General features: G+C 42.6%; 1 pseudogene; it reads right to left on the bottom strand.

The window, feature by feature from the left end:
• Window positions 1-16,485: 16,485 nt before the first annotated feature.
• Window positions 16,486-16,873, bottom strand: LOC129518693 (60S ribosomal protein L28-like; annotated as a pseudogene).
• Between the last annotated feature and the right edge of the window lie 3,717 nt (window positions 16,874-20,590).

Raw genomic sequence — 20,590 nt, 5'->3', positions numbered from 1 at the left:
ACTGAAAAAGTAGTTTATGTACACGACCCCACATAATCCATACAGCCCTGTTAGAAGGTGAGAGTTGTCAGCTTCATTTTCTTCATTGCTGATGGCTTTGTTCAATTCTTGACCAAATTCCTTAGTTGCTCAGAGCAAAAATGAAAATATACAAGCAAGCTCAGATGCATTACATAACTTTCCCAAGGTTATTAAGTTGTCGGCTATGGACTGGAACCCGGGCAGTTTTACCGTGACAGCGGTAGTTTTTTCCATTGTGCAATCCATTCCATGATTCCTCCTCCATATTTCCATTTCTCCTGTTTTCTCTCTTACTCAGAATTTGTTCTCAGACATCATGGGGTGTATTGCAACATCATCTGTACCCTCCTTAGTAGATAAGCCAGCAAATCTAGTGCAAGATTTCGAAATATATTGGGATGCCTGGGTGGCTTAGTCGGTTAAGCATCTGCTTGGGCTCAGGTCATGATCTCAGGGTCCTGGATTCAAGTTCTGCATCGGGCTTCCTGCTCAGCAGGGAGTCTGCTTCTCCCTCTTCCTCTGCCCCTCCCCCTGCTCGTGCTCTCTCTCTCTCTCTGCTCTCTCTCTCTCAAATAAATAAATAAAATCTTGTAAAAATTTAAAAATACATATAAAATATTCTCTTGAAATCAAACAACACACGTCTGCTTGCTCTCTTGCCCTAGCTGTTGCCTTGTGAAGGTAGAGGCCCAAATGAAGCATTAACTGAGAGCTTCTCTTACTGAGATTAAGCTTTTGGTCATGGCCAAAAATACTGCTTGTTAAAAGCATTTCTCTCTCTTTGATTCTCTCTCTCTGCCTCTGTTTCTTTATTTCTTTCTCTCTCTTGCTGTTTCTGACTCTTCATCCCTGTCTCTGTGTCATTTGGTCTGGTTTTCACTTTCCTCTCTGCATATGTTTATTTTCTTGCCTGCTCTCTCTTCCCTACTTCTTGTTCTGCTTATCTCCCTCAGCCTGTTCTCTATCTCTCTTTCTCTTTCATATCAAGGTGTGGTCTCCACCTCTCTATCTCTGCCTCAGCGTCTTTCTTAGTGTCTGTGTCTCTTGTATATCTTCCGTCTCTTGCTCTTTTTTTTTTTCTTGCTCAGTCATGTACAAATGTTCACTAGGAAGTGTTTTGCTTCTTGAGAGATCTTTAGGTCCTCTAAATTAAGTGATTTTGTTATAAGATTTTCTCATAATAACCATAGCTAGAAGACAACTGATTAAACAGGAGATGAATATTTAATGATAAATCCATGAATACTTCGTTTTGTCGAGCCCATTATGTTTTGGGAGCCTTTAAAGCTCATTAGTGAATTCCTGCTGCATCTCTGTCAGATGGGCTTTTGCTTTAACCCTCCCCAGAGAAGACGGAAGTATAGCTGAGTCCTCCTGAACCCCCATTCTGCAATGAGGTGACCCTGCCCACTTTATTTAACCTCCATGCCTTAGAGCAGAGGTCAGCAAACCACAGTTCTTGGGCCACATCATGCCTACTGTTCGTTTTTATATGGATTAAGAGCTAAGAATGCTGTTTACATTGTTTAAGGGTTTTAAAGAAAGGAGAAATAAGATATGTGGCAGAAACCGTACTTGTCCCACAAAGCCTAGAATTCCTGCTCTCTAGTGCTTAACAGAAGCAGCTTGCTGAGTCCTGCTTTAGAGACTTGTGCATGGGAGTAGTAGCCACACCAGTGATGTCCTCAGGACATTAGAAGCACACTACAACTTACCCCACGCTCTCTTGCGGTAAGATCCCGAAAGCAGAGCCTGAAGCAATGATGCTTGTGCAAGTAGTTTAGTGAGGGAGAGTTCCCCAATGAAATCTCTGATGAGTGAGGCAGTCAGGAAAAGGCAGACAAAGCCAGGCCAAGATGTGGGTTCAGGGCAAATCTAGGCTCAGTTTTGGTCTCATGGAGAGCTGTGTAATGTGAAGAATGCCATGGAATCGTCCCACCTAGGGGCCTGGGGGTGGGGCCTTAATACATTAATGAATATTACTCATTAGTTATGTGCCCGTGCCCAGAAGAGGGGTCTGTGTAGTGTTCTAGGCCTTCTTGCCCAAAGCAGTCCCTGGTAACATAGCCCAGTTTTTGAGAGACAGGTGACTTAGTACTCCTATCACAGTAGCCTGCTGAAGGGCATCTGGGCAGGGACCCAGCAGTAATTTCAACACAAGTGACAATGGGGAAGGGAGGCCACTGTAACCTTATACCCCCCTGGCTGGCAGGTTGTAGCCTCCCTTGGACCTTGTAGAGCTCCTTGACTCTAAGTGGCTGCTGGGGATGGGCTCCCTCAACCTATCTGCAGATACATAGCCATGCCCCAAAGGGGGCATCAGACTTAACGAGCATGTGAGAAGCTTGATTTGCCTTCTAGATTAAAGGATGAAGAGTGATGGAATGTCTGAGCTGGACAGGGTTCAAAAGTCATGAGATCCAGTACCCTCGTTTTAAAGGGAAGGACAGAGTGCCTGGGAGGCTTAGTTAAGTGTCCAACTCTTGGTTTCAGCTTGGTCATGACCTCAGGATGGTGATGAGCCCCACAATGGCTCCACAGTCTGCAGGGAGTCTGCTTGGGATTCTCTCTCTTCCTCTCCCCTCTCCCCCTCCCCCTGCTCATGTTTGTGCATACGCTTTCTCTTTCTCTCTCTCTCTGTCAAATAAAATCTTAAAAAAAATAAAGGGAAAGACAGATTTTACAAGGCTCCACAGCTGGCAAGCAACTAGGTTTGCATTACATCTTTGTTTTCAAACTTATAGTATAGGCTAGTTTTCACAATTCTACAATGTATCTCTAGGCTTTGTGCCTAACATCATAGAGCACATGGAGATTTGAGCAGAGGTGGGAAAAAATCAGTTGATTTTCTCTATCATTTAATCAATTAACCACTATCCTTATAACATGTGAAGTTATCCTCTCTATTGCTAATACATGTTTAATAAATTTTGTATTTTATTTTATTTTAATTATTTTTAAAAAAGATTTTATTTATTTGAGAGAGAGTGTGTGCATGCGAGGTGAAGGGCAGAGGGAGAGGAAGAGGAAGGGAGTCTCAAGCCAACTCCCGATAGACCCTGATGCAGGGCTTCATCTCAGGACCCTGAGATCATGACTTGAGCCAAAATCAAGAGTCAGATGCTTAACAGACTGAGCCATCCAGGTGCCCCTGAACTTTGTATTTTTATCTTAGAGAGGTTTTAGATTTGCAGAATTACCATGTAGATAGTGTAGAAAGCTCCCATATATACTGCATCATCACCACTGTTATTACCATCTGGCATTAATGCATATTGACATATATTTCCATATGTAAAGATCTGTATCTTTATTAAGCTGAAACTGGTTCATACTAAGGTCTCCAACTCTACACCATTCCATGACTCATTCTGGCTTCCTTCCCTGTGTCCTCCCACTCCAGCAGTGAGATCTGATTCTCATTGTCTGCCATCCATTTAATTAACTGTTCAATTCCAGTCTGAATGTGTGGTGTTTTCAGAATTGCTAACCTCTACCCCCTGGGGAAACAGTTTTATGAACTCTAGCACAGTAGTTAAATATAGGTTCTTTTGCTTTTTAGTCTTACAAACTCTGCTCATTTTCAAGTTAACTTATTCATCAGTAACTTTTCATCCACTACCTGAAGTGAGGTGGTTCCAAACTTTTGGAAAACATTGAGATTCTTTTGTCATATTCTGCATTCCAACCTGAGATCTCTTGGCTTCTTAGAGGTTTTTGTTTGTTTGTTATGTGTGTTTTTGTTGTTGTTTTAATTTGCACACATTAGGCTTAGTCTGTGCTGTTAAGCCCTATGAGTTTTGACAAATGCTTAATATATTATTTTGACCATTACAGGGTCATATGTTCTGGAAAAGGTGAAACTATAGAGACAATAAAAACATCAGTGGTATCCAGGAACTTGGGCAAAGGGATTTGAGGGTTGAAGAGCTGAAGCACGATGTGTTTTTAGAGTGAGTGAGAAGTGTTCTTTCTGTTTCTGCTTTCTGGATGAAATTGGATTAACTTGCTATCATTTTCTCTGTGAGTATTTGGTGCATTTCCCCATTGAAATCACCTGGGTCTAGTGCTTTGTTTTTTGGGAATTAGTTATTATTATTTCAATCTCATTAATAGATATAAGGCTTTGCACATCAACTATTTCTCCTTCTGTGAGTTTTGGCAGCTTGTGTTTTTGAAATAATTAGTCCATGGCTAGTTATCAACCTTGTGGGCAAAGAAATGTCCTTAGTGTTCCTTTATTATCATTTGAATGTCTATGTGATTAGCGGTGAGGAAACCTCTTTCATTTTTCATATTGGTAATTTGGGTCTTCTCTCTTTTTTCATTGGTTAACCTCCCTATGGGTTTATTAATCTTGTTGATCTTTTGGTTTCACTGATTTGTCTCTATTGGTTTTCTATTTTCAGTTTCCCAGATTTCTACTCTAATTTTATTTTTTTTCCTACCACAGGCTTGAGGCTTAAATTGCTTTACTTTGTCTTAATTTCTAAGGCTTTTTAAAAAGATTTTAATTTATTTATTCATGAGAGACACAGAGAGAGAATCAGAGACCTTGGCCAAAGGAGGAGCAGGCTCTCCACGGGGAGCCCGATGCGGGACTCAATCCCAGAACCCCGGGATCACAACCTGAGCCGAAGGCAGACACTCAACCACTGAGCCACCCAGGTGCCCTTTTCTCTAAGGCTTAAGCTAATTTATTTTATATCTTTCCTCCTTTCTAATGTGTATTTAATGCTATAAATTTCCCTCTAAGCTCTGCTTTCACTGCTTCTCATAAATTTTGAGAAGTTGTATTTTCATTATTATTTAATTCAACATATTTTGATATTACATTCTTGAGACTTTTTCTTTGACCCATCTGTTATTACAAAAGTGTTGTTTAAGGGGGGGCGGGGCAAGATGGAGGAGGAGTGATCCCCCACTCACTTGTCCCCACCAACTTACCTAGATAACTTTCAAAGCATCCTGAAAACCTATGAATTTGACCTGAGATTTAAAGAGAGAACAGCGGGAATGCTACAGAGAGAAGAGTTTGTGTTTCTAAGAAGGTAGGAAGATGGAAAAATAAAATAAAATAAAAAAGAATCAAGTTGGGGAGGGGCCACTGCAAGAAGCCTGGCTAAGGCTGGGCTGCGAGAGCCTCCCTGGACAGGAAAGCCCAGTCCTGGAGAAGGAGGAATTTAACAATCCACCCCAGATTCTTCCCAGACGGAGAGGTGCTCACCAGGGAACTAGGGCAGAACCGCAGGAGGGGCAGTGGAGCCTCCAGTCTCCCGGAGTCACTAACGGAGAAGGGGCGCCTGGGGGACAGCACCCCACACACCGTGGGCCAAACTCATAAAGGGCTGGAGCACCCCACACACCGTGGGCCAAACTCATAAACTCCCAGCGGGGCCTGTGGAGAAGCTGGTTGGTCAGGCGCTCTGGGCAGAGGGGGCTGTGCCCTGCTGCCTTTCTTTTTTCCCCCTCATGATCTAAAATTCATATATATTCATGGGTTTACTTAGGGAGGGGGCTTCCTGGCTAGAACAGAAGCTCTTGAGGACTGGAGACAAGTCTGCACAGCATAGGGACTCAATCAGCGTGTTACATGATTGTTTTCTCTTCAAGAATTTCTCCAAGAAGACTCTGAGCTTCATGCTTTGTGGTCAGAGTGGACTCAGGTTTTGGGGGTCCGAATGGTGGGCCACTCTCCACTCAGCTGCTTAAACCTCAGGTGGAACTGTGGCCCTGGAAGTGCAATTCCAAGCAGCACAGGCTCCAGATGCCAGGGCGCCAAGCAGACACAGCCCAGGATCCTGCACTCCCCCCGGGACAGGCGGAGGCTGGGAGGGCACAGGACAGTGAGGACTCTCCTGCTGCCAGGCGCCCCCGAGCTGTGCAGGTCAGTGCCCGGGAGCACCCAGGCCAGTTACTGCAGGAGCTGACTCCAGATCTGGAAGGCTGGCCACCGACAGTGTGGTTGTTCCTCCTGGTGTCACCCTGTGCCTAGGACAGAGTGGGGCACCAGGGAACAGGGGCCATACAGGATAAACAACTCCCACCGAGCCATGCCTGGCAGGGGGTGGAGCAGTACTCCCAGGTGCACACACCTGAGAATCAGCACAGGAGGCCCCTCCCCCAGGAAACCAGTTAGAAGGACAGGGAAAGAGCAAGTTCTTGACCGAACAGCGCTGGAAAGCTCCAAGAGAAGTCGAGGGATTTATAGTACATAGAACCAGAGGATACCCCTCCTTATTTTTTGTTTTTCTTTTTGTTTTTTCTTCCTTTTTCCAGTACAACTTGTTTTTAGCAACTCTGCAGTGAGAAAAATGACTAGAAAGAGAACTCACCACAAAAGAAAGAATCAGAAACAGTTCTCTCTGCCACAGAGTTACAGAATTTAGATTACACTTCAATGTCAGAAAACCATTTCAGAAGCACAATTATAAAGCTACTGGTGGCCCTGGAAAAAAGCATAAAGGATTCAAGAGACTTCATGAAGACTGCAAATTTAGATCTAATCAGGCCGAAATTAAAAATCAATTGAATGAGATGCAATCCAAACTGGAGGTCCTAACAACGAGGGTTAATAAGGTAGAGGAAAGAGTGAGTGACATAGAAGACAAGTTGATGGCAAGGAAGGAAGCTGAGGAAAAAAGAGAAAAACAATGAAAAGATCATGAGGAAAGGTTAAGGGAAATAAATGACATCCTCAGAAGGAAAAATCTACGTTTAATTGGGATTCCAGAGGGTGCCGAAAGGGACAGAGGACCAGAAGGTGTATTTGAACAAATCATACCTGAGAACTTCCCTAACTTAGGGAGGGAAACAGGCACTCAGATCCAGGAGATAGAGAGATCCCCCCCTAAAATCAACAAAAACCGTTCAACACCTCGACATTTAATAGTGAAACTTGCAAATTCCAAAGATAGAGAAAATCCTTAAAGCAGCAAGTGACAAGAGATCCCTAACTTACATGGGGAGAAGTATTAGATTAAGAGCAGACCTCTCCACAGAGACCTGGCAGGCTAGAAAGGGCTGGAAGGATATATTTAGGATCCTAAATGAGAAGAACATGCAGCCAAGAGTATTCTATCCAGCAATGCTCTCATTCAGAATAGGAGGAGAGATAAAGAGCTTCCAAGATAGGCAGAAACTGAAGGAATATGTGACCACCAAACCAGCTCTGCAAGAAATATTAAGGGGGACTCTGTAAAAGAAAGAGGAAGTCCAAGGAAACAATCCACAAAAACAGGGAACTGAATAGGTATCATGATGACACTAAATTCATATCTTTCAATAGTAACTCTGAACGTGAATGGGCTTAATGACCCCATCAAAAGGCGCAGGGTTTCAGACTGGATAAAAAAGCAAGACCCATCTATTTGCTGTCTACAAGAGACTCATTTTAGACCTAAGGACACCTCCAGCCTGAAAATGAAAGGTTGGAGAACCATTTACCATTCAAGAGATCCTCAAAAGAAACCAGGGGTAGCCATCCTCATATCAGATAAATTAAAATTTATCCCAAAGACTGTAGTAAGAGATGAAGAGGGACACTATATCATACTTAAAGGATCTACCCAACAAGAGGACCTAAGAATCATGAATATGCCCCTAATGTGGGAGCTGCCAAGTACATCAATCAATTAATAACCAAAGGTAGGACATACTTAGATAATAATACACTAATAGTAGGAGACTTCAACATGACGCTTTCTGCAAATGACAGATCTTCTAAGCACAACATCTCCAAAGAAACGGGAGCTTTAAATGATACACTGGACCAGATGGATTTCACAGATATTTACAGAACTTTACATCCAAACTCAACTGAAAACACATTCTTCTCAAGTGCACATGGAACTTTCTCCAGAATAGACCACATACTGGGTCACAAATCAGGTCTTCACTGATAACAAAAGATTGGGATTGTCCCCTGCATATTTTCAGACCATAATGTTTTGAAACTTGAACTCGAGAGGAGGGGCAAGATGGCGGAAGAGCAGGGTCCCCAACTCACCTGTCCCCACCAAATTACCTAGATAACCTTCAAATAATCCTGAAAATCTACAAATTCGGCCTGAGATGTAAAGAGAGACCAGCTGGAACGCTACAGGGAGAAGAGTCCGCGCTTCTATCCAGGTAGGAAGACGGGGAAAAAGAAATAAAGGAACAAAAGGCCTCCGAGGGGGAGGGGCCCCGCGAGGAGTCGGGCTGAGGCCGGGGCGAGTGTCCCCAGGACAGGAGAGCCCCGTCCCGGAGGAGCAGGAGCTGCACCAACCTTCCCGGACGGGCGGAAAGGGGCTCGCAGGGAGTTGGAGCAGGACCCAGGAGGGCGGGGATGCCCTCAGGCTCCCGGGGACACTAACAGACACCTGCGCCCCGGGAGAGTGCGCCGAGCTCCCTAAGGGCTGCAGCGCGCACCGGAGCAGCTCGGAGGGGCTCGGGCGGCGGCTCCGTGGAGGGGGCTGCGCGGCTCCGGGAGCAGCTCGGCGGCGGCGGCTCAGGCAGAGGAAGAGGCTCTGTGCGGAGGGGGCTGCGCGGCCGGGAGCAGCTCGGAGGGGCTCGGGGGTGGCTCCGCAGAGCGGCGGCTGCGCGACCGGGAGCGCGAATCCCACAGCGCAGGCCCCGGAGCACAGGGCGCTGGGACACAGCCCAGGATCCGGCCTCCCCCTGGGACAGGCAGAGGCCGGGAGGGCCCAGGACAGCAAGGACGCTCCTGCCCCGAGCTGAGCAGATCAGCGGCCCCGCCCCGGAGCCTCCAGGCCCTGAGGACGGAGAGCCCCGTAGTTCCTGCGGAGGCTGAATCCAGGCTTCCAGAGCTGCCATAGCCACTGCGGCTGTTCCTCCTGGGGCCTCACGGGGTAAACAACCCCCGCTGAGCCCTGCAGCAGGCAGGGGCAGAGCAGCTCCCCCAAGTGCTAACGCCTGAAAATCAGCACAGCAGGCCCCTCCCCCAGAAGACCAGCTGGACGGACCAGTGATACTCCCCCGTGTTCCAATACAACTTGTTTTTGGCCACTCTGCACTGAACAAAATGACTAGAAGGAAAACCTCACCTCAAAAGAAAGAATCAGAAACAGCCCTCTTTCCCACAGAGTTACAGAATCTGGATTACACTTCAATGTCAGAAAGCCAATTCAGAAGCACTATTCTACAGCTACTGGTGGCTCTAGAAAAAAGCATAAAGGACTCAAGAGACTTCATGACTGCAGAATTTAGATCCAATCAGGCAGAAATTAAAAATCAATTGAATGAGATGCAATCCAAACTAGAAGTCCTAACGACGAGGGTTAACGAGGTGGAAGAACGAGTGAGTGACATAGAAGACAAGTTGATGGCAAAGAGGGAAACTGAGGAAAAAAGAGACAGACAATTAAAAGACCATGAAGACAGATTAAGGGAAATAAACGACAGCCTAAGGAAGAAAAACCTACGTTTAATTGGGGTTCCCGAGGGCGCCGAATGGGACAGAGGGCCAGAATATGTATTTGAACAAATCCTAGCTGAAAACTTTCCCAATCTGGGAAGGGAAACAGGCATTCAGATCCAGGAAATAGAGAGATCCCCCCCTAAAATCAATAAAAACCGTTCAACACCTTGACATTTAATAGTGAAGCTTGCAATTTCCAAAGATAAAGAGAAGATCCTTAAAGCAGCAAGAGACAAGAAATCCCTGACTTTTATGGGGAGGAATATTAGGGTAACAGCAGACCTCTCCACAGAGACCTGGCAGGCCAGAAAGGGCTGGCAGGATATATTCAGGGTCCTAAATGAGAAGAACATGCAACCAAGAATACTTTATCCAGCAAGGCTCTCTTTCAAAATGGAAGGGGAGATAAAGAGCTTCCAAGACAGGCAGGAACTGAAAGAATATGTGACCTCCAAACCAGCTCTGCAAGAAATTTTAAGGGGGACTCTTAAAATTCCCCTTTAAGAAGAAGTTCACTGGAACAATCCACAAAAACAAGGACCGAATAGATATCATGATGTCACTAAATTCATATATGTCAATAGTAACTCTGAACGTGAATGGGCTTAATGACCCCATCAAAAGGCACAGGGTTTCAGACTGGATAAAAAAGCAGGACCCATCTATTTGCTGTCTACAAGAGACTCATTTTAGACAGAAGGACACCCACAACCTGAAAATAAAAGGTTGGAGAACCATCTACCATTCAAATGGTCCTCAAAAGAAAGCAGGGGTAGCCATCCTCATATCAGATAAACTAAAATTTACCCCAAAGACTGTAGTGAGAGATGAAGAGGGACATGATATCATACTTAAAGGATCTATCCAACAAGAGGACTTAACAATCCTCAATATATATGCCCCGAATGTGGGACCTGCCAAATATTTAAACCAATTAATAACCAAAGTGAAGAAATACTTAGATAATAATACACTTATACTTGGTGACTTCAATCTAGCTCTTTCTATACTCGATAGGTCTTCTAAGCACAACATCTCCAAAGAAACGAGAGCTTTAAAGATACACTGGACCAGATGGATTTCACAGATATCTACAGAACTTTACATCCAAACTCAAATGAATACACATTCTTCTCAAGTGCACATGGAACGTTCTCCAGAATAGACCACATACTGGGTCACAGATCGGGTCTGAACTGATACCAAAAGATTGGGATCGTCCCCTGCATATTCTCAGACCATAATGCCTTGAAATTAGAACTAAATCACAACAAGAAGTTTGGAAGGACCTCAAACACGTGGAGGTTAAGGACCATCCTGCTAAAAGATGAAAGGGTCAACCAGGAAATTAAGGAAGAATTAAAAAGATTCATGGAAACTAATGAGAATGAAGATACAACCGTTCAAAATTCTTTGGGATGCAGCAAAAGCAGTCCTAAGGGGGTAATACATCGCAATACAAGCATCCATTCAAAAACTGGAAAGAACTCAAATACAAAAGCTAACCTTACACAAAAAGGAGCTAGAGAAAAAACAGCAGATGGACCCTACACCCCGCAGAAGAAGAGAGTTAATTAAAATTCGAGCAGAACTCAACAAAATTGAGACCAGAAGAACTGTGGAACAGATCAACAGAACCAGGAGTTGGTTCTTTGAAAGAATTAATAAGATAGATAAATCATTAGCCAGCCTTATTAAAAAGAAGAGAGAGAAGACTCAAATTAATAAAATCATGAATGAGAAAGGAGTGATCACTACCAACACCAAGGAAATACAAACGATTTTAAAAACATATTATGAACAGCTCAATAAATTAGGCAATCTAGAAGAAATGGACGCATTCCTGGAAAACCAGAAACTACCAAAACTGGAACAGGAAGAAATAGAAAACCTGAACAGGCCAATAACCAGGGAGGAAATTGAAGCAGTCATCAAAAACCTCCCAAGACACAAGAGTCCAGGGCCAGATGGCTTCCCAGGGGAATTCTATCAAACGTTTAAAGAAGAAACCATACCTATTCTACTAACGCTGTTTGGAAAGATAGAAAGAGATGGAGTACTTCCAAATTCGTTCTATGAGGCCAGCATCACCTTAATTCCAAAACCAGACAAAGACCCCACCAAAAAGGAGAATTACAGACCAATATCCTTGATGAACATGGATGCAAAAATTCTCAACAAGATACTAGCCAATAGGATCCAACAGTACATTAAGAAAATTATTACCATAACCAAGTAGGATTTATCCCCGGGACACAAGGCTGGTTCAACACTCATAAAACAATCAATGTGATTCATCATATCAGCAAGAGAAAAACCAAGAACCATATGATCCTCTCATTAGATGCAGAGAAAGCATTTGACAAAATACAGCATCCATTCCTGATCAAAACTCTTCAGAGTGTAGGGATAGAGGGAACTTTCCTTGACATCTTAAAAGCCATCTACGAAAAGCCCACAGCAAATATCATTCTCAATGGGGAAGCACTGGGAGCCTTTCCCCTAAGATCAGGAACAAGACAGGGATGTCCACTCTCACCACTGCTATTCAACATTGTACTAGAAGTCTTAGCCTCAGCAATCAGGCAACAATAAGAAGTAAAAGGCATTCAAATTGGCAAAGAAGAAGTTAAACTCTCCCTCTTCGCTGATAACATGATACTGTACATAGAAAACCTAAAAGACTCCACCCCAAGATTACTAGAACTCATACAGCAATTCGGCAGTGTGGCAGGATACAAAATCAATGCCCAGAAATCAGTGGTATTTCTATACACTAACAATGAGACTGAAGAAAGAGAAATTAAGGAGTCAATCCCATTTACAATTGCACCCGGAAGCATAAGATACCGAGGAATAAACCTAACCAAAAAGATAAAGGACCTATACCCTAAAAACTACAGAAGACTTCTGAAAGAAATTGAGGAAGACAAAAGAGATGGAAAAATATTCCATGCTCATGGATTGGCAGAATTAATATTCTGAAAATGTCAATGCGACCCAGGGCAATTTACACATTTAATGCAATACTTATCAAAATACCATGGACTTTCTTCAGAGAATTGGAACAAATCATCTTAAGATTTGTGTGGAATCAGAAAAGACCCTGAATAACCAGGGAAATATTGAAAAAGAAATCCATAGCTGGGGGCATCACAATGCCAGATTTCAGGTTGTACTACAACGCTGTGGTCATCAAGACAGTGTGGTACTGGCACAAAAACAGACACATAGATCAATGGAACAGAATAAAGAACCCAGAAATGGGCCCTCAACTTTATGGTCAACTAATATTCGACAAAGCAGGAGAGACTATCCACCGGAAAAAGGACAGTCTCTTCAATAAATGGTGCTGGGAAAATTGGACAGCCACATGCAGAAGAATGAAACTAGACCATTCTCTGACACCATACATAAAGATAAACTCAAAATGGATGAAAGATCTCAATGTGAGACAAGATTCCATCAAAATCCTAGAGGAGAACACTGGCAACCCCCTTTTTGAACTTGGCCACAGCAACTTCTTGGAAGATACGTCTATGAAGGCAAGAGAAAGAAAAGCAAAAATGAATTATTGGGACTTAATCAAGATAAAAAGCTTCTGCACAGCAAAAGAAACAGTCAACAAAACTAAAAGACAACCTACAGAATGGGAGATGGTATTTGCAAATGACATATCAGATAAAGGGTTAGTATCCAAGATATACAAAGATCTTATTAAACTCAACAGCAAAGAAACAAACAATCCAATCATGAAATGGGCAAAAGACATGAACAGAAATCTCACAGAGGAAGACATAGACATGGCCAACAAGCACCTGAGAAAATGCTCCGCATCACTTGCCATCAGGGAAATACAAATCAAAACCACAATGAGATACCACCTCACACCAGTGAGAATGGGGAAAATTGACAAGACAGGAAACAACAAATGTTGGAGAGGATGCGGAGAAAGGGGAACCCTCTTGCCCTGTTGGTGGGAATGTGAACTGGTACAGCCACTCTGGACAAGTGTGTGGAGTTTCCTCAAATAGTTAAAAATAGACCTGCCCTACGACCCAGCAATTTCACTGCTAAGGTTTTCCCCCGAAGATATACATGCAGTGAAACGCAGGTACACCTGCACCCCAATGTTTTTTTGCACCCCAATGTTTATAGCAACAATGTCCACAATAACCAAACTGTAGAAGGAGCCTCGTGTCCATCGACAGGTGAGTGGATAAAGGAGATGTGGTCTGTGTATACAATGGAATATTCCTCAGCCATTAGAAACGACAAATACCCACCATTTCCTTCAACGTGGATACAACGGAGGGTATTATGCTGAGTGAAATAAGTTAGTTGGAGAAGGACAAACATTATATGGTCTCATTCATTCGGGGAATATAAAAACTAGTGAAAGGGAATAAAGGGGAAAGGAGAGAAAATGAGTGAGAAATATCAGTGAGGGTGAGAGAACATGAGAGACTCCTAACTCTAGGACGCGATCAAGGGATGGTGGAAAGGGAGGTGGGCGGAGGAACGGGGTGACTGGGTGATGGGCACTGAGGGGGGCACTTGATGGGATGAGCACTGGGTTTTATGCTATATGTTGGCAAATTGAACTCCAATAAAAATATACAAAAAATGTTTTTTAATATCCAAATACTTTGAGATTTTTCCAGGTGTCCTCTTCTGTTGTTTTCTCTTCTAAATTACATTGTGTTCTGAGAACATACTTTGTAGGATTTCTTTCTTTCTTTCTTTCTTTCTTTCTTTCTTTCTTTCTTTCTTTCTTTTTTTTTAGTTTGTTAAGGTATATCTTATGGTTAAGAATGTGAGCTATCTTGGGGAATGTTCCTTGCAGGCTTTACAAGAATGTATATTCCACTGATGTTGAAGAGCATATTCTATTAATATCAGTTAGATCAAGTTGATTGCTACTGCTCTTCAAGTCACCTATATCCTTTTGATCTCCTACCTCCTTGACCTATCAAGTAGTAACAGAGGTATTGGTCTCCAACTTTAATACTGGATTTGTCTGTTTCTCCTGTCACTTTAATCAGTTTTGGCCTCCTACATTTTGGATGGTGCTCTGTTGTTATGTTCATATGTACTTAGGATTGTTCTGTCTTTTGGAGAACTGACTCCTTTGTTATTATGTCTTCTCTTTTTATTTATTGTATTTTAGATTTTTATTTATTTATTCATGGGAAACACAGAGAGTAGAGAGAGAGCGAGAGGCAGAGACATAGGCAGAGGGAGAAACAGGCTCCGTGCAGGGAGCCGGACATGGGACTTGATCCCGGGTCTCCAGGACCACACCCTGGGCCAAAGGCGGCACTAAACCGCTGAGCCACCCAGGTTGCCCTGTCTTCCTCATTTTAAAAAAGATTTTATTTATTTACTTGAGAGAGAGAGAGAGAGAGAGAGGGAGAGAGAGAGAGAAAGCGAGAGAACATGAGCAGGGGGAGCAACAGAGCGAGAGGGAGAAGCAGGCTCCTCGTTGAGTCCGGCGACTAATGTGGGGCTTGATCCCAGAACCCTGGGATCATGACCTGAGCTGAAAGCAGACACTGAACCAACTGAGCAACCCAGGTTCCCCTATGTTTTCCTCTTTTATGCCTCACAAATTTCCTTGCTCTGAAGTCTACTTTGTGTCAAATTAACATGGCTACCACAGCTTTCTTGTATTAGTTTTAGTGTAATGTACTATTTTTCTCTTTTCTTTAAAGTATCACAGTCTGAGTATTTAAAGTAGACCAATTGTGTGGTTCTGCCCTTCCAAGAAAAGCCATTGCTTTTTGGTGTGCTTAGTTTGCTTTTTATTGTAAGGACTGATGTGATGATTTCCAAGCTTTTTATATGTCAGAGCTCTAACCAGAAGTCTTACTAGTCTTTTTTAAAAATCAACATCTTGGGGCACCTGGGTGGCTCAGTCAGTTAAGTGTCTGACTTGATTTTGGCTCAGGTCATGGTCTTGGGGTCCTGAGATCGAGCCCCATATTGGGCTCTGCACTCAGCATAGAATCTGCTTGTCCTTCTTTTTTTTTATTTTTTTTTAATTTTTATTTATTTATGATAGTCACAGAGAAAGAGAGAGAGAGGCAGAGACCTAGGCAGAGGGAGAAGCAGGCTCCATGCACCGGGAACCCGATATGGGATTCGATCCCGGGTCTCCAGGATCGCGCCCTGAGCCAAAGGCAGGCGCCAAACCGCTACGCCACCCAGGGATCCCTGCTTGTCCTTCTTGCTCTGCTCCTCCCCCACTCTGTCTCTGTCAAATAAATAAATAAATGAATAAAATCTTTAAAAAAATCAGCATCTTCTTACGATCTTCTTCCTCTCCCACCTGTATAAAAATCCTTCCCTTTTTTTCTCATAACCTCTTTCAGGGGGCTTCCTCAGCAGAGTTGTTTGACCTCTGAGAATACTGGAATAGTGTTTTGTTCTTTATATCACAGCTATTTGATTCTTGAAATTCACAGAGGGCTGTACCATCTCACTTTCTACCCGGAAATTCTACTAATTCTCACATCTGGTCCCAACAACGACGTCAGCATCACTCATGCCTTTGTGCAACATTCATATATACTTTCTTGTAAAGATTCCACTGTTTTCTTTTCTTTTGGTTTCCTTTGGAAGAGCTCCAGAATATCAGTCAAGTTGTATGAATCCCAACTGAGAACCTAATTTAAATTCCTTCTCGTGGGGTCCTAAAGGGCATAAAAAGTAAGAGTCTAGAAATTGGGGAAGGTAAGCATCCAACTTCAATGTTTCTAACAGTTAGGATATGATGGCCTGTACAGATCACAGTAGATGACAGATAATGGTATAGATTTTCACATAATCAGAGGTATGGTGGGAGACAGTACAACGTTGAGCAGACTGGGATTGGGCAACATCTCAAGAACACAGCTTAAAAAATTCTTTCTATTTTGTCAAATCTAGTGTGTTGGGGGTTGCTTCTTCATTTCAAGATGGCTGCCCCATCTGCATCTTTGTCTCTCTCTCTTTTTCAGGCAGTTGACATCTTTATTGCTTTGGAAGTGGGAGGCAGGTGCTCAGGAACTCTTGGTAGGGCAGGCCAGTTCTTCTTTACCATCACAGGCTTCTGCCTGTGCAGTATGGCTCTGGTTGTGCGAATGGCAACCACGTGCAGATCTGGGGGTAATTGTTCTTGTGGATCATGGGCCTGATGCTGCTTAGAGTGGCCTGGGCATTCTGGTTCATGGTGGTCTGCAATTAGGAGGTGGTGGGATCTCAGTTTCATGAGCACCACTGTCAGTCCCAGGCCCCATGCCCACAATCTAGCTTTGTATCAGCCCATTGTTACAGAAGGAGTTGAGAACCTTCAGGTTTTTTGGGTCGGTACTGAATGTCTGTTTGTTCCTCTTCATCAGGAAGCTGGAGCAGTTCTGCAGGGACCATCCATTGCAGGTGAGTGGACATGGTGGCAGCTCCTTTCACTATGGCAACCAGAAATGGAAAGTGCATCTGTCACTTAACAGGAATGAAAAAGAAGTGCCCCTATTAAGCTCTTTGTTTATAACCAGTTATAGCACACGGGTACCCCTCTTGGAAGAGAGACAAGAAGTGAGTGTAGCCTTTCTAGGAAGTGTGCTATGGAGAAGGAATTGAAGATGAGTGTGAAGAAATGCATGGTGGCAGCCTCTATCAACTGGCTTACCTAAGTTTCAGAAACAATATACTATGTCATTTGGTCCTTATCACAACTCTCTGTCATACAAACTGGATGGTTGACAGTCTGATATGAATTGAGGGGCAGGTGTTCATACTTCTATATCATTATTTTTCTTCCTTCTTGTCTTTCAAGACCTATTTCACAGTTCTGTTCCTCCATGAAACTGGGCCATGCCAGTCTCTTTTCATGGAGAAACTCTTATTTTCTAGGCTAGCATTTTAAATAACACTATATTGTAAGTTTTGATATCTACTCAAAGAGACTCTTTTTTTCTGTTGATAACTTATTCATGCAGTTCCTGGTGATGTTAATGATAATCATTGTGTATTTTCAAGAATAGAATACAGTTTACCCTAAAAATAACTGAAAAATATCTCTGATTCAATCCTTCAGAAATCCTACCCTGAAAAAAATTCAATTGTGCCCCTTATTTCTTGTTTTTACTCTTTTTGTCATCAGAGATAAATATTGACAAGGGGTAAGTATTTTGACATAAGAAAAAGAGATGAAATCTCATAGACAAAAAGGCAAAGGATGGAATAGTCGATTAACAAAAAAAGATATATAAGTGGAAAGTGAGGAGCATCTGGGTGGCTCAATTGGTTAACTATCCAACTCTTGATTTTGGTTCAGGGCATGATCTCAGGGTCGTAAGATCAAGCCCCAATGGGGCTCCATGCTCAGAACAGAGATTGCTTGTCCGTTTTCCTCTGCTCCTCCGCCCACTTGTTCTCTCTCTCTCTCTCTCAAATAAATAAATAAAATCTTTTAAATGGAAAGTGAGCATATGAAAATGTTCAATTTAAGAGATAATAAAAGAAATGCAAATTAAACAATGAAATTGTTTCATCCATAAATTTGCAAATTATAAAATATTAACACCCAGCTTTAACTAAAGTTGAATGCATTAAATTGCCTCATATGGGCCCGATATAAATTAGTATAAGTTGACACAAGTTTACCGGAGGGCAATATGAAAATTTGTGTTAAGATACTTAAAAATATTCACAGTGCATGAGCCATCAACTTCACTTCTTTAATGGATCTTCAGGAAATTAAGACAAATGTCCACTGGGATATAGCCAAAGTATAATATTTTCAGTGTTACTGATGACAAAATGTTTATAGTATGTATGCATGTGTGTATATGGAAGGAGACTAAATAACACAGAACAGAAATTTGTTTAAACCTATTTATATAAAAACTATATTGTAATATATATATGGAATCAGACCTAGTTCCCATAGGAAACAGAGATGGTACACTTGAAATAGGATAATTCGAAGGGTTTATTTACATGCAGGAACATAAGGCTAGTAGCAGACAAGATATTATTTTAACCTTGAAAGCATAAGAGAAAGGGAAAAAAATGTTGTGTAGAGTTGGTTGCTTTTTTTATTTTTAAAGAAGTCATTCTTTTTTTTTAAGTGAGGGAAGGGAAGAGGGGCCCAGGGAGAGAGAGAATCTCAAGCAGGCTCCATGCCCAGCATGGATCCCTCAGGGCTCAATTGAACAGCCCTGAGATCAAGACCTGAGCAGAAATTCAGAGTCAGATGCTTAACTGATTGAGTCACCCACATGCCCCAAGAGTTAGTTGATCTTAAAAGGAGTCATGACTGACCTTTGGATGAGGAAAATAGCCAGCTCCAGGCAACCTTTCAGGGAGGAAACCAAGGGAATAAATCCCCAGTCTCACACCCCCCTCCCTTCCCTTAATTCTACTGCTAGGGCTCCCCACTGGCGAAACCCAACAGGAACCCTTTGGGATGGTCCATGTAGGCCAGCTTGTAATAATGAGAGTATTATGGTGGTGGTGGGGGGGGGACAGTGGGGAATGAGAAAAGGTAAAAAATAGTGGAAAATGATATGGAAAGGGTGCCAAACAGAAGTCATCTCCAATAGTCCACTCCTTTTGGTTTGCAATATCCACTTTTGTATTTCATTGGAATAAAATCTTCAGTTTCCTAACAGAGGAGTATATGAAGTCCCATTAGTTGTTGTATCATGGCAGGATGATAAAAAATTTCTTGATATTCTTACCTAACGTATAAAACATTAGGTAATTCCAGAGTTCACATAATATAGTGTGGCAAAAGAGATTAGTTACACAAAACATAGCTGTATTCGATTCCACTTCTGTAGATGGTTATGTGGGCTAGGTTGATTATCATAGCTTCCTTCTTCTACAACACATTACATGTGGTCTTCTCCTTTGCTGGTGTGTCAGCTGGATGGTAATCTTTCCTGGGGGTTACTCAAAATTTTATCCCTAAAGGATTTGAGTCTTTGATGTCTGATTTTTACTGCCATGATGCAATCTTTCATGGATCAGGACTATTGAGTATGGACAGCTAAAATGTGCCATAGTGAATGCCCTGAGTTTCAACATGGATGGTCCTTTTAGCCTTTATTGTGTAGTAACAGCCAAATTTCTCCCTGGTAATCAGAATAAATCACTTACCCAGTACAGTGATCCTCTTCCATGGCTGTTGGTTCAGTGGCACAAGAAACCCCAAATGGCCTGGTATCAGTCTCAGCTTCCACACCTGGGACTGTACCTCTCTACTCTGATGCAGGGGTTTCTCTTTTGGCTGCTAGGATATCCACTTTCACTGAACTCAAGTTTGTAGTAATTGGAACAATAATAATTCCAGTTATTAGATACAATAGTTAGTTAGAGGGGTCATGCATATTTACGTCCATTGGTTTCTGGACTCATTCAAATATGAGGGAGAGAGCACCATATATTGAGAGGTGCTGAGGTGTTTTCCCTCAGCTGGTGCTATAATTGAAGCTTTAGCAGTCCATTGCACCCTACATAAAGCCAGCTGCTTTTTGGAGAAGGAGCACCTGGTAAGGCCTGTGAGATCTATGGGCACTGGAAAACATTATTGCACTTTGGAGAGATCATAAAAGGGACTGAGTGAAAGACTGCATAGTGAAGGTGAAATTCCAATCCTCCCATCACCAGAACGAAGACCACCAGCCTCAGACTCCCCTGGCAGCGATTCAAAGATTATTTGCTAAGACTGAACTTCTCTATAGAGAAGATCCACAAATACTGACATCTGCAGGGTATTCAGTGAAACATTTGTTTGGCCATTTGATTATGTAATTGTGAATTCCATTGGCAGACAAAGCCTACCCATGGAGAAAAGAACTTCTGATCAGCTTTTTGTTATCTCAGCTTTAAATATGAATGGGCTACCTAGAATCACCAAATGTTTGGAGGATGATATGGGCACAGCAAAAGAGACCAAAGAAATTGAGATAATGCAGAGAATAGAAGAACTTAACTTGTATCATCATGGATTAAGAATAAGTTTCTGGAGAGGTGCCTGGTTGGCTCAGTTGGTAGAGCATGTGACTTGATCTCAGGGCTGTGACTTCAATCCTCATGTTGGGTGTGGAGCCTACTTAAAAAAAAATAAAAATTAAAAGAATGAGTCCTTGGAAGTGAAAA

The sequence above is a fragment of the Nyctereutes procyonoides genome, unplaced genomic scaffold (genome assembly GCF_905146905.1).
Source record: "Nyctereutes procyonoides isolate TBG_1078 unplaced genomic scaffold, NYPRO_anot_genome, whole genome shotgun sequence".
NCBI lineage: Eukaryota > Metazoa > Chordata > Mammalia > Carnivora > Canidae > Nyctereutes > Nyctereutes procyonoides.
Note: the sequence above shows the minus strand (reverse complement) of the source record. Positions and strands in the feature narration are given on the sequence as shown.